This window comes from Lynx rufus, unplaced genomic scaffold, assembly GCF_022079265.1.
Source record: "Lynx rufus isolate CCGP_SWC_20201006 ecotype Redwood Valley unplaced genomic scaffold, mLynRuf1.p SCAF_3, whole genome shotgun sequence".
Taxonomy (NCBI): Eukaryota; Metazoa; Chordata; class Mammalia; order Carnivora; family Felidae; genus Lynx; species Lynx rufus.
The window spans coordinates 130857456-130877042 of record NW_025814845.1 but is presented as its reverse complement, the minus strand read 5'-3'; positions in this window follow the sequence as shown (position 1 = coordinate 130877042).

The following is a 19587-nucleotide window of genomic DNA, read 5'->3' as shown; positions in this document are numbered from 1 at the left end:
CATGCTCAAACCTCATTTCTGTCTCGTGTTCCCTGGGCTTCTGGCCTGAATCTCATCTGAAAGTTACGAGCAGTTGGGTCGTTTGTTGTATTGTATTGGAATTTAAACGGACATTGCTAATTTACTGCTTACCTGTAGCATAGCATTTGTAGGACACTGGGAGTCATCCACACTAAGGTACTTTATAGATCATGTAAAAACAGTAATAAAGTGCCCACAATTTGAGACAATGTCGGTGATAAAATATTTTTCCCAGAAAACATTATTTATTTGTCCAAGTTCTAAACTATGGCTTTAAAAACTATTGAGCCAGGGTAGAAACTCCATCACCCTGTTCTTGGTACAACACTGCTACATGTTAAGAACTACATATACAGCCAGCATTTCCCATGTATTTAACCCTCAGAATGGTCATCTGATGTCAAATTCACCAAAATAATTAGACGTCAGATATGTCATTTTTAGTCTTGGCTCTGCCACTGATGAATTGTGTGCCATGGGAAAAAGTGATTTAACTTCCATACATGATCAGCTACCAAATGGAAGTGGTTCAATACTCATCAGAATTCTGAAGGTCCCAATCCACCCTGAAATCTTGATTTTTATGACTATAATAAATTATAATGTTTAATGCAGCCTTACAGAAAGAGAAACAGCATGAACATGCCATGCCATAAAGAGAACTGGGAAATCGGCGAAACCATACCCTAAACCCCTCCTATTCCCTTTGGGTTTTTTACAGGTGACTCTGGCGTTGCTCACACAGTGGGGAGGGGTTGTCTGCAAAAGAGGCAGAGCGCCCTTTCTTAGTGCCCTGCCCATGGTGTCTGGAAGCAGAAAATATTTAATAACTTCCCTTTCAACACATGGTTGTACCACTTGGTATGTGTTTACAAAGAATATAGGTAAATTATTTATTCGACTCTTTTAAGTCTCTTGGGTTGAGAAGCGTTCTTCCCTTAAAGGTGAACATACTAGTGAAAGAAATAAGGAGATGTTCTTTTCACTACAAATTAGAAAAAAGTAGATATTTTTGAAGCAACACCGTTTTCTTTTTTCTTTTTTAAATAGGATTCCACTTGGGTTTTCTAAGTAGTGTCAATTCAGTGGTTAACCTTAGCAACCCAGGTACCAATTACTCAAGGATTTGAATTTAGTGCATCAGGGAAATTATAAATTAATCTAAGAAAAGCTTGTTTCCTTCAGCCAGGAAAGTAACCGACAATGCCTCAAATACATATATTCCCTTTAATTTTTGCAATCAAAACTGTTATAAAATATATGACTGGTTGTATACATAGATATAGATATAGATATAGATATAGATATATATACATAAAATGTTGCCACTTGGAAACCAATTTCTCAATGTGATGTTTACCTCAGATTGAGAAATCTTTCTTCATGATCAGATGTAACACCTCTATAACCAATATAGTCTTTGCTGCCCCAAGATATTTTATGTACAGATATTTTACACAGATCTCCCAGAAATACACTTTAACTCAAAGAATCAAATTTGGCGATGACATCCTCAGGCATTATAGCAGGTAACTAAAGAACCTACTGGTACAAGGCAAGGATTTGTAGTAACTTCTAATCTCATTATACACCCATATGCATATAATTCTGTTGCACACATTAATTACAGAAGGGATACATTAAAGGTAATATTGACTGATAAGCATGCTTAGAAGACATGAGTCATGACCAATTCTGGGCCTAAAACAGACTCTAGAAACCATCTAACCTGTTTTAGGAGTAAAAATACCTAAAACTTGAGAGATAAGATGACTTTTTTCCTCACATATGTCATAAAAAATATTAAAAACAATTAAGACTACTAAAACCAAAACCTACATCTCTCGTTCTTCCCTTGTGATTTTAAAGGATAGGATATAGAGAAGTGAGCTTGTGAGATGAAACAGAGGCAAGAATTAGCAGGATCTGGCGTTGGGCAAAATTTAGAAAGTGAATAGGAATTTTCTTATTTCTTCAGTCATCACCGTATTGGTTTCCAAATAAAAGGCTATATGAACCTGTTAACCCATTATAGAATGTTCCATTTTATTCTTTCCCATAATCCTCATAGTTTAGAACTAGCCCTGCCCTGTACCCAACTGTTCACATTTTTCTTTGTCAACAGTTAAAGATTGTGGTAGACATAGAAACACTAAACCAAGAAGGGAGTTCTCATGGATAAATGCTCCAGCATCTCATTTTGCAGAAGATAATTCTGAAGGTACTCTGCACCCTTCTCCAACTATCCTGGAGGAATCCCAGTTATTTAGGGCATTGACCTCACAAATGAATCCTTTGGCTTTTCTTCTTTCCCTTCCTGTCTCACACTCCTGCTCTGTCATTATTATTCATGGGAATGTCTCCCAAATAAGTTCCCTCTGCTCAAGTCCCTGTCTCAGGCTCTGCTTTGGAGAAAGCCTAATTAATATATATAGATCCCCTAACTCATCATGAGATTTAATACATTTAAGAACTGAACAGTTACTTTTTGGTTTTTCAAAATATTTTTCCTTGCTAAGCAAAGAAGGTTCTGTGAACATAGCAGCCATTCAAGAAGTCTTTCATTTGGTCAGACAGAATGAATTACCTTTTATTGTATCATGTAGTCAATTGTTGTTGATGTTGCTTTGTTGTTGTTGTTAATGCTTGGATTGATTCTCATAGTTGGCAGTCTGAGGAAAATTAAAACTCCTTAGCCAGCATTTAAACTTAGTTATACAGTAGAAGCTTTTCAAAGTCAATCTCATAAAACTCAGGAACAGCCATCCATAACTAATATTTGCTTATTATGACAGACCCAAGGAAAGGCAGACAAGAAACTACTAGGACACCTATTTCAAGGGAATGGGTACTTGTGATGTTAATTAAGGATCAATTAAGAGATTATTTCTTCCCCTGTGTGGATTTAGGATGACTAGTTTCCAAGGAGAAAAAAATATATATTGGGAGATATATTTATGTAAGGTGACTCTAAGCCATTTTGTAGGTAAGAAAACTGTTGTGTCTCACACAGCAAAAAAGGATCAGAAAGGAGCCAGGCACCAGGTGACATTTTTGTTTTCCTGGTCTATGGAATGTGATCTTTGTGGAGAAATGCTTACAGATAAACTCATATTGTACTTCCATATTTTCCTTATTTTTTGAAAACCATGAATATTAGAAAAATAATTCCATTGATATTTCAAATGTAAGATGTAGCATTTTCAAACACAAGGTTTTAAAAACTGCTTTTGTCCACTATTGATGATATAATTTGTGGTAAAACTCCAATTGACATTTTAACATTTATTTCGTCCCCCAGGTCAAATTTGATATATTGCCATTTGAAATTTGCCAAAAAGTCATGCTTTTTATTATAAAATTTTATAGAATATTTTTAGATTAGTGTACTATTTATAAATGAGAATTCATTTTAAAATTATCTGAATAGGATGAATTGTACAGAAGCACTATGCTATAATCTCCATAAATAAGTTTTGAAAGTATTAAGAACACATTTTAGGGGCGCCTGGGTGGCTCAGTTGGTTCAGCGTCCAACTTAGGCTCAGGTCATGATCTGGCGGTCCGTGAGTTCGAGCCCCGCGTCAGGCTCTGTGCTGACAGCTCAGAGCCTGGAGCCTGTTTCAGATTCTGTGTCTCCCTCTCTCTCTGACCCTCCCCCATTCATGCTCTGTCTCTCTCTGTCTCAAAAATAAAAGTTAAAGATTTTTTTTTTAAAAAAGAACACATTTTATAACTAACCAAATAAAATCAATGAAATGATGAAAAATCTTCATATAGCCCGATATACAGTTTGGATCATCTGAAATTTTTATTTTGGTAAGTCCAAATGGCTAAAAAACAGCAATTTCATATGGTTCATCTTATTGTTACTAAAGTAATACTTAAAACCATCTTTAAAAATACTATTAAAGGGGGTTTCAAGTCAGGAAAATTTGCAAAATGCTCAAATAGACAAGTCTGTTCTTTGAAAAGGAAGAGGGAAGAAAATTCTGATGCTACTAGAATAAACATATATTAAAGACATTTTTTTCTACATTTGTTTATTTTTGAGAGACAGAATGAGACAGAGTGTATGCAGGGGAGGGGCAGAGAGAGAAGGAGACACAGAATCCAAAACAGGCTCCAGGCTTTGGGCTGTCAGCACAGAGCCTGACACGCAAAGGGCTTGAACTCATGAACCGTGAGATCATGACCTGAACTGAAGTTGGTCGCTTATCCAACTGAACCACCCAGGAGCCCCTGGAATAAACTTATATCTTTAAACATTCAACAGAATTGACATAATGCCCTAATTTATTAGGAGAGAACCGAAGACTTCACACTCTTAGATTATGTAATTTTCAGATTTCATTCCCTCTCACTTTCCACCTAAACATCTTATAATAAATCCAAAGCATAGACACTAAGTTCTGAGAATCTTCTAACTTCTCGTTGCTTAGAATAATCTCCCTGTCCCTCCACCTACTGAACTCTTACTCATTCTTTAAAACACATTTCAGGGGTGCCTGGGTGGCCCAGTCGGTTAAGCATCTGACTTCAGCTCAGGTCATGATCTCACGGTCCGCAAGTTCGAGCCCCACATCAGGCTGTGTGCTGACAGCTCAGAGCCTGGAGCCTGCCTTGGATTCTGTGTCTCCCTCTCGCTCTGACCCTCCCCCATTCATTCTCTGTCTCTCTCTGTCTCAAAAATAAATAAATGTTAAAAAAAATTTTTTTGAATAAAATAAAATTAAAAAACACATGTCAAATAGCACTTCCTCTATGATACCCTAGGTAACAGTAATTACTTCCTTTCCAGTGGTTCAACAACAAATTTTTATATTTAAATTCTTAGCATTTATCACATGTAATTATTATCCCTGGGTTTTCTGCCTGACTTGCTCACTAGGCTTTATTGCCTCTAGACAAAGAGTACTGTGTGTTCCTCCCGCTTGAATCTTTTGTATGAAGCCAGGTACATCTTTCAGCAGAGTCAAAGATGAATTTAAAAATTCAGGTATGAAACAGAAGAGTGGCTTACTGACAATATTGAGAAACACGAGAAGGAAAAACCTGGGTAACCGATGAAGGCAGTCAATGAACTTTGGTTTTAAAATTCTGAAGCTTCAGGGTGCCTGGGTGGCTCAGTCGGTTAAGTGTCTGACACTTGGTTTCAACTTAGGTGATGATCTCACGATTCACGGGTTCAAGCCCCACGTTGGGCTCTGCACTGACAGTGGGGAGCCTGCTTGGGATTCTCTCTCTCTCCCTCTCTCTCTCTGCCCCTCCCACATTCTCTTTCTCTCTCCCATTCTCTCTCTCAAAAATAAATAAACTTTAAAAAATCTTTAAAAATTTTCTTAAAAATAATAAAATAAAATTGTGAAGCTGCAGGTACTGTGTGTTGCGTATTTCTACTTTATCTTTGCATACAGGCAGGTCAGTAAGTCAACAGTTTGCTAAGCACCTTCTCAGTAAAAGTTGTTCAGGTGCAGCTAACTATCTTCTGTGCCTTTTGAATTCTCATGAGATCGAGATTAGATCAATCATTCCCCAACAATTGGCCAATTTTGTGAAATTCTTTGCACAAATGGATGGAGAAAATTCAATAAAGGATAAGAGAAAAGAACTATGTTTTTGTAACATCTATATGCCAGGCCTTATGCTAGAGTTGTTCTATAGGTTCATGGATTTAGTCATCTAAGAACTGTGACCACAGATGCTGGTAACTGACAGAGCCAGAATACAAATGGAGGTCGCTCTCTCTGAAGTCTTTTCTCTTTCTCCCACAGAAGCTGCCTTGTAACTCCCAACTGTTAGACTTCAATAACACATTGTGACAATAAGAGAAAATACATATTGGCCCTTGCCCCCGGTTCCCGGCACAGAGTTTTGAAACCCTTGTAATTTCCTAAGTGATAAGAGCACTAGGAACATTTCTGGTTCTTATATTTGGTCTTTGACCCTGGTTCCTGATACCACTCTTAAAAACTTTTTAATTTCCTGTGTGAGAAGGAAGTCTTTCGTTCTATTGAGGCCACTCTGGGTGAGGTTTTGGATGGTTCCTGGATGAGCAATGGTCACCAGAAAGAACAAGTTATGATTAGAAGCTTGGAATTTTCAGTCCTGCCCCCCATTCTTCTGAGAAGGGAGAAAGGCTGAAAATGGAGTTAATGATTGATCATGTCTATGTGAGAGTCTCCATAAAAATCCTAGTAGTATGAGGTTAAGAGAGGTTCCGAGTTGGTGAACTGGTGGAAATGTGGGGAGAGTAGCACACTCAGAGAGGGCACAGAAGCTCGGCACCCTTCCCCAAATATCTTGCCCCATGTACCTTTTCATCTGGCTTCTCATCTATACCCTTTATCATGTTCTTTAATAAAAGGCCACCTTAGTAAATGTTTCCCTGACTTCTTTGAGCCACTGTATAGTAAATTAACTGAAGGCAAGGAGAGGGTCACGGGGACCTCCTATTTGTAGCCAAGTGGGACAAAAGTTGTGGGGAACCTGGGGACCTCCTACTTGTGATTGACATCTGAAGTGGAGTGAAGGCAGTCTTGTGAGACTGAGCCCCTCACCTGTTGGATCTGACACTATCTCCAGGTAGATAGTGTTGAATTGAGTCAAACTGCAGAAGACCCAGCTGGTGTCCAGCTTTATTTTTCCTTCCTTGGAAGTGCCTTTTCTTCTTGTTCCTCCCATGTTTTTTAGCTGGGAGCTCATGGTGGCCTCTGTACCCTGTTACTCTAGGGCAGAGACCCTGCCTGTGAGGGCCACTTATCTTTTCTGTAGCCAGTGCTTGGTGAAAACATGAGTAACCACAGTCTGCTCACCAGCCTCCTATCTGTTTGATCTGCGGTTTAATTTTCTGCCCACCCTTTGTTCTGTTCTCACCTGATCTCCAGGTGGGATTTTAAAGTCTTCAGTGGTTGCAATAACTAGGGACAGAGAGAGAGAGAGAGAGAGAGAGAGAGAGAGAGAGAGATTGCTTGAAGGGGGAAAACCTCCATGCACTTGGTGACCAAAAGTAATCTGAGTTTTTCCTTTCTATATACTTTTACTGATTCTCCTCTTAATCAAAGATTAAGTTCCATGTTCTGCATTACTGTAAATCTAAGAATACCTTTAATTATCTTATGCAATAAAGAAGTCATTTTTTCACGGTAATGATTTGTTTATTTGACTTTGATTTAAACTTTTATTTAATGATGTGATAAAATCACAATATCCAGAATCTGATCTTTATGACAGATTTACTAGCTGCTCCAGGAAGTAAGGCATTGGTGAAAGAATAAGTCTAGTTCCAAATTTGCCTCAAGGCTTGGGTCTATTTAGACGGCCAAATTGAAAGAAATATATCCAAAGTTAATAAGATCAACTATCAATAGGATACCCAAAGACTCATATCTCTGATGTAGAAACAAGTGCTTAGTATTTTTTACATTTTATTTCATAATGTCCTAGGTATGATAAATATAACCTAAGGTTTAGAAGTTAAAAGTTACCTATTCTCATCATCTGTCCAATAACAGAGATTCCTTTGAAATAGTGTACCAAAATATAAACAATCTTGAGTGATGATTTAAATTACATTTATTATAAGGTTATTTAAGTTTGTACTAAAAGTATTCATTCACTCAGAATATTGAGTCTGATGACTATGATAGGCAGTGTCCTAAGCCTTAGGATTAAAATGATGAACAGGACAGAAAATATCCATTCTTTCATGAAGCTAATACCTATAATGAGAGGGAAATGACAATAAAAATTAAGACAAAGTAAGAAATAGAATGATAATTTTAGATCACGATAAGGGTTATGAATAAAATAAAATAGAGTCATGAGACAGAGAATAATGGAGTGGGAAGGCTTGATTGATAAGGAAAGGCCCCTATGAAAGGGTGACACTAACTAGGTCCAAATGGCAAAAAAGAGTAGGCCAGACTCAGATCTAGGTGAACATAATATCAGCTACAAGGATGTTTACATCTTGCATAGAATTTAAACTTCAGGGAAAATTTATAAAAGCAAACAAATAAAACTGTATATCCAATAAATTCAAATTCATAAATCCAACTTAATGTTCTGTTACAACTGTGTGACCAGCCAGAGTGTGACTGCACTTGTTTCAATGCAGGTCTTTCTGAGTTTTGCTTGCCTCTAATGACAGGGACATGTGACACTCAATTCTGCCAGCACTTTTGTCTATTCATACAATTATGACACATCTGTTCCTACAGAACATGGCGATCATATCCGGGTTTTGCTTAGTATTAAATGTCATCTATCTTTTAAGCTCGCCTGTATTCTACTCTCATTTGTCTGAGAGAGTTACAAATGAACTGGGTAATGGGTGATGACTTGAATACAAACATGAATGCATAGCTTCTTTTCTTGTGGGTGAAATACAACCAGAGTTTTCTCCTGACTACATAGAAAGCATCCTCAAGGCTAAGAGAGGCAACACAGACTTCTCATTAGCCCTGACCTTTTGCAGTTGAACATTCTTGCCATGAGTGTGACAAAATGTCAGCTAAAATTCTGAAACTAAATAATGCAAAAATATTCTGTTTAGTGGAAATGAATAACTTATTTTCAATATATAATTGCTCAGCATTTTGGTATGCTATTTTCGAATTTAAAAGATAAAAGATCGTGACGATGCCATTTGTTGACATTTTTTTTCAAATTATCTGTTCCAGTACAGATATTGGAGGAGAATTATTGTGTGAATTTGTTTTTAAAAGTAATTCTGATTAAATCAAAGTGTGTTCTTTACAAACAAACAAACAAAAACAACAAATGAAAACAGATCCATAAGATATATTTATTTAAATGGCAAAAAAAATTAGCCTACTCTAGCTACCCACATATCTTAGACCAGCCCTGTTCCTATCCCACGTCTGACAGAAGTTAATCCCATGTCATTCTACCTTTTTCTACAGCAGGAACAGGAGTTCTGTTGTACCTTCCAGCCCAAAGCACTTGGCTTGAAGTCTTTAACCTAGGCTATCTATTTCTAACCAACTGAGAAAAGGAAAGTCCAGAGAATTTCAAAATGTTAACTAACTGCAACAACTAGTAAAGACAGAATTGAGACAAAGCCATCTGTCCTGGCTCCAAGGATGCAATGATCGTTCTCCTATATTACACTGCTTCTCTAAAAGGAGACTGAGTTGATGAAACAAAACATATGCAAGTAGTTGGTAAAATATAGTTATATATTTGTTTATACTCCCCTTGTTCCAAAAGGAAAAAAAAGACTAAGGAAATTTACAATATACATTCAATGAACATGAAAAAAAATGCACCTACAACTAGGCAGATAAAGAGAAATGGTCTAGAGGAAAATGAATGTAAGAAAATAGGATTCAGCCAGAAATGAGATTATTATAATGCAAGCTGGAGGAATCTAAGCAATTTTTAGAGATGGGCCAAAATTTGGCTGTTCTAGTAGCCAATATGAAGAAGGAGATTACATAAGTATTTGACTCACAGTCTTATTAAAATAAAGATAAATCAGTTATTGGGGAAATCTACAAACAGTTCTGATAATAAGACAAAGACAAGTTTCCTTTATTCTATTATAAGGAGATTACCTAGAATATGGATGAAGGTGATGACGGATGGCACTAATCTCAATCAACAGATATTCTATTGAGGATCATGATGTGCCTAAATTGCCAATGAAGGTTTGTTTATTTGTACACTTCAGTTGTAACTCATCACTTTGGTGGGGGATGGCCTGGAATAAAACTTCTCATTGATTTCATAGGAATAATGGAAATAAAGATTTCTGTCATCAAATGCTACCTGTACACAAGCAGGAGTAGGCCCTGCAAATCCTCTTAAAACCTTTAAAATTCCCACAATAAATTTCATATAATAAAAAAAATAAAAAATAAATAAATAAAATAAAATTCCCAAAGTGCATGGTAAATCACAAATTTAGGTGATTCTTCTTTTAAAATCCACAGAAATTTATCAAAGAACTAGTATTATATAGAATAAAATTTGGAAAATCCTGAAAATCCTAAATATAGTGTCCCTCATCAAAATCTTGACATTTCAGCTGGTGACTTGATGTTGTTTTGTGTCCAACGTGGTAAAAATAAATGAAATACAAGGAGAAGCACTGTGATTATATAACCAGTGATTGGTGACCAAGTGTGCTAATTTTCATCCAGGAGGCAGGGGTGAGAAGTGGAGCTGGAGTTTTCCCTGGAGAAGTAAGAGTCTCTCATGTTAGTGGAAGAGGGAAACCGAGTTCTTTGTGTGCCGTCTCCCCTGCTGCAGTATGTAATAAACACAACCTTACAAAATGTTTTCATAGGGTGCAAAATTAAATGAATAATCTCCCGATGCTTTCCTTAATTCTTGGAAGATTTGTTTGAAATCCTTCCTTTATCAGATTATCTCAGAGCACCATCTACCCACAGTGACATCGAATTCCTCTGATTTCAGAAAGTCTATTATTTATGAAAACACATCTGACAAATGTTTGCTTTGTCTCTGCCTTTAAAGAACAGGTTTAAGGGTGCCTGTGTGGCTCAGTCGATTAAGCACCTGACTCTTACTTTCAGCTCAGGTCATGATCTCACCGTTCGTGAGTTCGAACCCAAGTCTGGTTCTGTGCTGACAGCCTGCTTGAGATTCTCTCTCTCTCCCTCTCTGACACTCCCCAGCTCATGTGCGTACATGTGTGCTCTCTCTCTCTCTCTCTCAAAATAAATAAATGAACTTAAAAATAAAGAAAGAAAGAATAGGCTTTATATCCTCCAGAGAGCGCAATAACTTTTCTTACTCATGGTAGACAGTACAAATTTATATGAATTTGATTTAATGATATTACATGATTGATTTGATTATACAGAATGATACTACAAGACAAATAAAAGACTATAGACTGCACATGCCTTTGAAGACTGAAATAAGTGTGATATTTTTTCTATGTAAAAAAATAAGTGTGATATTTTTTCTATGTAAAAAAAATTTTCTATGTAAAAAAAAGGAATGTATGCTTGAAATTAAAATTATTGTCAATCTTTCAACCAAAAAAACTTGTCCAAGTCATTCCTAACTGACAATATGGGCTAATCCAGAACAATGATTGCTAACATGTGTTGAGTTTACCCTGTAGCAGACATGTTATCTCATGTAATTCTTTGTGAGATGATACTATACTGATTATACAGATGCAGAAAAGTTACCTTGGAGAATTCAAGTGACCTCTCATGGCTACACAGACAACAAATAGTTGAGTTCACATTACAAATCTCAAATCCGATGTCAAACACTATCTTAGTCCACTTGTGCTTCTGTAACAAAAATTTCATAAACAGGGTAGCTTGTAAGTAATAAATATTTATTTCTCATAATTCTGAAGGCTAAGAATTCTAGGGTCATTGAGTTGGCAGATCCAGTGTCTGGAGAGAGCCTGCTTCCTCACTGGTCCTTACATGACTGAAAGGACTAGGGAGCTTTGTCGGATCTCCTTAATAAACACTAATCCCATTCTACCCATTCTGGAAGGCTCCTCTAACCTCATCGCCTCCCAAAGGCCCAAGTCCTACCAGCATCACTTTGAGGGTTAGGATTTCAACATACGATTTTGGGGAAGACACAGTCAGACCACTGCTCTTTCTATTTTTATGCTGCCTTCCGATAATCAAGTAATTCTGTCACCTAAATGAGTTTATTATCTTGATATTTGTCCAAACTGGTTGACAAAGTATAAACAACCTGATGAACCAAAAAAAAAAAAAAAAAAAAAATAGCAAATAGGGTAATCACAACATGTAAGAGGAAGGAATTCTATAAAAACAAAAATAATGGTAACTTTAAACTTTTTTTTTTTTTTTTTTAAGTCATCATTCTGACTTGAGTGGATTGTGGCTTATTTTCAGCAAAACTTTTTGGTCACCTCAGTCTAAAAAGACAATTGTAAAGAAGCCGCGGGCTCTGAAAACCATAGCTGCTGCCACCAACCAAGGGACAGATGTTATTTAACAGAAGATAAAGAACCAGTGCTCCGTCATTGATTGTTCAATCCATTTCACACATCAGTGGCAATTTCTCAGCAGTTCTGCAAATACACTTATGTCAATAGATGCCATTCCAGCTTTCTTTTAGCTGTCTGACTTGGTGTCTTTTCTGAGAAACATGTGTGTCCTGCTGAAGGTTGGGATTTGCTTCGTATACAGGGGACACATGAATTGTCATAGTAAGGGAGGACAAAGTTTCCCTCAACCGTCTTAGGGTCCCTGGCTGTGTCTGAAAATTAAACTGAAAAAACACAGATTAACGAGAAGAAAAGATACACATCTTATTGAATTTGTTCAAGTACATGTACATTCATAAGAGAATGAAGACCCAAAGTGATCAGAACAGGAAGCTTTTATACCTTTTGGACAATAAGTAAATAAATAAATATATAACAGGACCGAGGGGTTTGGACAAAAGGGTATGGTGAAGAAGTAACTAGAAAGATAAAGGTTAGGTTAATAAGGTTTGTTTGCAAATTACTCTGGGCTGATAAAAGTCCATTTCCAGTAAAACGAGAATTCATTTCCTGCCTTTAAGCAGAAAGGGGGGAGTCTTTTCTGCATGTACTGCCTCTTAATTGCCTTCAGCTTAAAATCATTTTCAAGTCAAAGAAGTATATTTTGGGGTGACATATTCTGGTTTCCTTCATTATTGACTCTTGATCATTTGGTTGTTCTTTGTATTTTAATCTAACGAGGTATTTAACATACACTCACATCCACACCCCAATCTTATTCACTTAGCTATTCTTTTCAAAACCCTTTTTTTTTTTTCAGGAAAGAGGTTACATCAAATTAAAGGACCTCATGGAGAGAATAGGTCTTTGATTATTTTGATTCAAACAAAAATATACATGTTGTAACAACATGTTAATACAAAAAGGGACCAAGTCAAAAATGAAAGTTCCTAGAGGTCCACCTCCCGGAAATAACCAATCATTAACTTGAGTTTTATACTCCCTGAATTCTCCCCTGTCCAGAAAAATCATTGTTTTTAATATTATAAATTTAGGCAAAGCTTTCTTACCTCTGTTGAAAAATGTAAGTATGTATACAAAAATGCCCATTACACAATTCCTCACCGTCAGCAATGACACATTCATATCCTAAGAGCTGTAAGCAAACCAGTGTTTCTTGCTTAACCTATTATTTTCACTCACCTGAAAACCTCCTATAAAGATACTGACTCCCAAAGAAGATCTCATTCTCATGGCTTTAAATACAATCCATTTGCCATATGCTATTTCTTCTCCCTCCAGCCCTTCTACCATGGGAAGGGACAGAAATTCTACTTACTTGTTTTCAGACTATTCTTTCCCTAAAAACTCCATTACTCTTCACTGTTGCTACTACCTGCTGACTCTTGCATCATCCTCCTTGTTTCTCATTGACTTTTCCTACCTGGTTATTGTCTGTCATTCTCCTCAAAAGTTCCCCTTTGTTAGCTTTTTGAAATTTTCAATATATGTATAGATGATCCTGCCAACAGCTTTGCCATTTAGTTCCCTGAACTCTCCTCCTCCCCTGAGGACCTTGAACTCCACTGTCTCTTGGCCAGTCACTCCGCAGTGATCACCCGGACCCACACCACCAGTGCAGGAGCCATTAGCCACATGTGGCTATTGGACCCTTAAAATGTGGTTGGTCCAAATATATATGTGAGTGTAATGTATACATCAGATTTCAAAGACCAAACACTAAGAATGGAAAATGTCTCCTTAGTAATTTTTATGTTGGTTACAGGTCAAAATAATACTTTAATTTACTGTTAAATAAGATATATTACTAAAATTAATTTCACCTGTTTCTACCTTTTTACATCCACAAGAAAATGTTGTACTTGTCCAGTACAAGTGCCACACTATTGAATTCACGTAATCATAACCATGACCCTCAAGTGGGCTTTTTACATTGCCAGGAAGTGATTTGATACATCCCCAGACCATTCATCCTATTAATTTTCACACCTTCTACACTCTCCTCTACCCCTATCTCTACTCTCGGTTGAAGATTCTGATTTCATTTTCATTGAAACAGTGGAAACAATCAGAAGAGAATTTCCATTTTGACTCTTCCATCGCTTCCTACCATCAACCCCTACATACTCTGTGCTCCTGCCCTTTACCATAAATGAACTATCCACACCAAACTTTTCACTTGTGTATTACATCATGGCACCTCAAGAGCTTTGCTCCATCAGTTATGGATTCTTTCTTCTACATGGTTGCACTTTGACTGTTAAGTGTATCATATCTATAAGAATGTAAACATGCTGTTGTTTTTGAAACTCATGAAAACTTTCGTTGACCACATTTTGCGTGTCAGAACTGTTTTTAATTTTTCCATTTAGTACTAACAATCCTCAAGAGAGTTGTTCATATGCACTGTCTCAAACTTTTCTTCTTGGATTCTCTTTTTGGCCACTGGAATATTCATACTACCCCTTCTCTAACTCTGTCACAGTGTTTAGCTCAATGTCAAATTTCAGGTCTCATCTTGCTTGAATCATTAGCAGAATTTAACACCATTGACTACTCTTCCCCTGTGAGTCACCTTTTTCATTTGGAGACAAGTATATCTCACTCTCTTGGTTTTTCTCCTGCTTTCCTCTCATTGGTCACTCCATACGGTCCTCCCTTTTCCCATAGTTTTTAAAATTGGAGATTACGGGTCAGTCCTTGATCATCTCCTCTTCTCTAGCTACACTCCCTGGCTTGATGACTCTTTCTAATGGCCTTAAATACAATCCAGTTGCCACTCATTCCTAAATGTCTGTCTCCAGCCCAGACCTCCTTTCTGAACTCCAGACTCAACCCTCTCTAAATGCCTGCCCAACATCTCTACCTGAATGGCTAATAGGCATTGCAATCTCAACAGGTCTAGAACTGAGCTAACCTTGCCACTTCTGCAAAATCTACAAAGAGCCTTTATTATCTCATGTGATAGCAATTTCGTTCTGATTGCTCAGGTCAAAACTCCTGGAGTCATCCTTCACTCCTATCTCTTTCTCACAGTCCACGTGTAATCCACAAGAAAATCCTTTTGGCTCTACCTTTAAAAATGTAAGAATACAACAGCTTCCTACAACCTTCTCCACTACCCACTCACTCACCCCACCCACCCCCCACACATATGCTATTCCCAGTACTTTAAGCAAGAATAAACATAAATAGGTTCACGTCATTCTTTAAACAAATCACAAAAATTTTCCATTTTATTAAAATAAAAGATAAAACTCTTACAGTGGTCTACAAGCCTAGTATTATATGCCTTCCTATTATCCTTCTGATCCTCTCCCCTCTCTTTTTCTTACTACAGTCCACTTATATTGGCTTCTTTGCTCTTCCTCAAAAACAAATAGCTTCCACACAGGACCTTGGTTCTAGCTATGCAGAGTACCTGGAATGTTCTCCTCTTGCGTTCTCCTTTACTCCTTTCAGTGTTCTCCTTTACTGCTTCCAAAACTGTTCAAATATTACCTCCCCAAATATGTCTACACTGCCTACCCCACTTATTACAATAATTGACACCATTTCCTCAAAACTGAGAAATCTTGATCTCTTCTGCCATGTCTTTCTTTCTTTCTTTCTTTTCTTTTCTTTTCTTTTCTTTTCTTTTCTTCCTCTCTTTTTCTTCCTCTCTTCTTCTTCTTCTTCTTCTTCTTCTTCTTCTTCTTCTTCCCATAACACATTTCATCTTCCAACTCATTAGGTAACTTACTTAGTGATTAAGTTTATTGTCATCTCTTCTAAACTAGAAGCTCCACAAAAATAGGGACATATGTTTTGCTCATTGATGCATCCTATACAACTGCAAGCAGTATCTGGACCACATTAGGTATTTTATCTTTGTTGAATGAGGATAATTAACCCTGAGAATTTAATGCTAACCCAAGTACTGTATAAAAATACTTTTCATTATTCTAGATTTACTGAAAATGTTACAAAGAATTTGGTCTTATGATGCAACATAAATGTTCATGAATTTTCTTGCCATTGTAATAATGTTTGTATAAAAAATCCTCTACATCTAAGGGGCGCCTGGGTGGCTCAGTTAGTTAAGCGTCTGACTTCAGCTCAGGTCATGATCTCGCAGTCTGTGAGTTCAAGCCCCACGTCAGGCTCTGTGCTGACTGCTCAGAGCCTGGAGCCTATTTCAGATTCTGTGTCTCCCTCTCTCTCTGCCCCTCCCCCACTTGCACTCTGTCTCTCTCTGTCTCAAAAATAAATAAACACTAAAAAAATTTTTTTAATTAAAAAAAATCTTCTACATCTATCTGACGTTCATCTGGGTTGTCACATTTGTTTTGCCACAGAGCTGCGCATGAGTTTCATCTCACACACAGTCTCAGCAGTCACCTTTTAAAAACACAGTTGAACTAGGCTCTTTCATCAGGCTTAAAAGTCTTTTTATTTATTTTTTTTCAGTTTTAAAATTCTTATATTTGCCAAGGAACCTCACAACTTTTTATAAGTCTTAAAATTCATCTGATTTCTCTTCAACATGTGTACTAGGACAACTGTAACAAATCACCACAACAAATGTGGTTGCTAAAAACAACAGAAATTTATTATCTCACAGATCTCTAGAAGTTTAAAATCAAGATGCTGTAAGGACCATACTCCCAATGAAGGCTCCAGGGGGACAACACTTCCTCAACTTCTCCAGCTTCTGGTGGCTTCTGGAGTCCCTTGGCTTGTGGCTACATCATTCTAATCTCTCCCTCTGTTTTCACATGGCCTTTCTCTGCGAATGTCTCTGTATCCACATCTTCTCTTTACTCCACACAGATGGCAAATTGATGCTGGTAAACCATAAATCCAGAATTATTTCATCATCTGAGATCCTTAAACAAATCACATCTGAAAAGAATCTATTTCCAAATTAATTTACCCTGAGGTTCTAGGTGGACATGAATTTGGAGAGAAACTATACCACTGTAGTATAAAATTCACATGGTGAAAATTTTTAAATCATTTATACTATATTATTCCTCATGCCTCTTGAATGTTCAGCTTTTGAATTTTGTTATCTTTGAGTTGTGTTTTTGTTTTGCTTTGCTTTGACTTCTTTTTTGGTAAGATACACTAAGCGCACAACTTATAACCTTCCTTTGGAATAGTCCTCAAAAATATGAAAATAATGACAAATGAATATTTTTGTTCTGGCAAATACATTTCTCTCAAATGTTCTATTGCACAAAAAGGTAAGAGGTTAGCGTGAAGAAAACAGAAAGAAACAAAAAATTGCAGCTAGTATGTTTGTATAATTAGACCCTGTCCGGGGAACCTTGACCCACAGTGTCATGTTCTATATGGACACATGATTTTGCAACTTTCTGGGCCTACAAGTTAAGCATTAGTGGAGTCCTTCCCCCTATCTCAACCAATAACAGGAACGTTTTTCAATCCTGTGAGCAAAACCACAGGGTTGAGGTGTATAAACAGAGCTGTTTTACTGATGGCCTGGCAGCAGCTGAGTAACAAACAAAAACCTCCCACACACTGAGCCAATAGCACACCATGGCAAGAAATGGAGTAAAAAACTCATTAGCAGATTCTCAAAAACCTTTCATTTTCAGAAAGTTGAGCACACCAGCTAGGGATGGGCTTTTTTTTTTAAGTTTATTTATTTATTTTGAGAGAGAGGGAGTATGTGTGAGAGGGAGAGGGGCAGAAAGAGAGGGAGAGAGAAAATCCCAAGCAATTTCCGCACTGTCAGCTCAGAGCCCAATGTGAGGTTCAAACTCAGGAAACTGTGGGATCATGACTTGAGCCAAAACTAAGACTCGGACGCTTAACTTACTGAGCCATACAGTTGCCCCAGGATGGGCTTTTTAAACAAATAATTAGACTATATTCATGATACATTTATTATGATTGTTAATGACGATGTCACAGATACGTAACATTTTCTTGTGTATGTTCCTACGTAAATTATAAAGCAGTCACTTCCTACATTCATCTAGGGATGAACATCCCATTAAATCAATACATGAAAGCATGAATCAGAAGAATTGCTTGGATACCAAGATCAACATCTTATTAGATACACTCAGATAACAAGACATAGAATAAAGAAATACACAGCATGCTATTCACTTTTGTTTTGATCCAAGAACTTTGGTTTCTAGTATATTTGCTGGAAAAACATAAAATAAATATAGTATAAAAAATTATTGAGTTATTTAAAAGAAAAATCCTTCACCTTCTTCATGGAGACAAGTATATCAAGACAAGAATATAATCTCTTGGTTTCTTTTATATAAGATGTAGATATATGTCTATATGTTGCCTTACCATTTTTCACAACTATCCAAATAACTGACAACTGACACTACCATGAACCCCACCTCTTCTCCTACAGCTAATTGTTTTGGTGCTTTAAATTGATTAATCTGAGTCTAATGCATAATAAGTCTGTCTTTTCAAAATTAGCAGTATTTTTCTTCTAACACATATTTGACTTACAATCTTTTAATGGATAATTATGGAAAATGAGACAGCAGTAAGCACAGAAAACTGACTTCAGTCCTTGCAGAAAAGGTGCTACTTTGAAGAATCCCTTAAATGAGTAACCATAGGACTATGTTTTAATATATAGAATAATCCATTAGTTTAAAAACAAAATCAGAGAAACCAGAAATTAATGCTCTTGTTTCCAGAAGAATGCCAACAACAACAACAACAACAATAAAGCAGAAATGATGACAGAAGGAGAATATCATCATTTTGGAAACATCAGAGCAATAATGAATTCAGACAAGATTCGTTGATCTATGCTAAAATCCTTGCATGAAAAGTTGGGAACAAGATATTTTAATCTCAAAGAATCGCTCCCAGTGTTACTTATTACTTATTAAAGGGAACAAGTACATTTACAAAGGACACATCTGACAGGCAGCACTTTAACCAAGAGATCAAATGTACGGTCGCCAATAACAGGAGAGACTGAGATGTATAGGCCTCTGGACGCGATGCCTTGTGAAGAACATACGTAACTTTGTGGTACTCCAGTGACCTTAAATAGTTGACTGGAGCCTAATCATCAAGAAGAAACTATACAATCAAGAATTGAGAGGCATTCTGCAAAACATATGATGTGTATCAATTATTCAAAAATAGAAATGTAACAAGAAGACAAAAATAAGTTGATGGCTAGGAAACTGTTCTGGATTAAAGGCAACTAAATAGACATGACAACTGAACACAATCCATGATAGGATGTTGGATTGGGGAAATAAAACATTATAAATAAAATACCTTTCTGTTTGGGGAGGAAGTTGGAAATTCTGAGTGTGGAATGCCTAATAAGTAATGGTGCTGTATCGGAGTAAAGCTTCCTGAGTAAGATTTTTATATTGTATTTTTGCAGGAGGATGTCTTTTTTTTTTTTTTAATAAAGAAGAGGATGATGTATTGCATTTAGAAGCAAAGATAAAGCAAATGTGGGGTGCCTGGGTGGCTCAGTCGGTTGAGCGTCCTACTTCAGCTCAGGTCATGATCTTGCCCTCTGTGAGTTCAAGCCCCGTGTTGGGCTC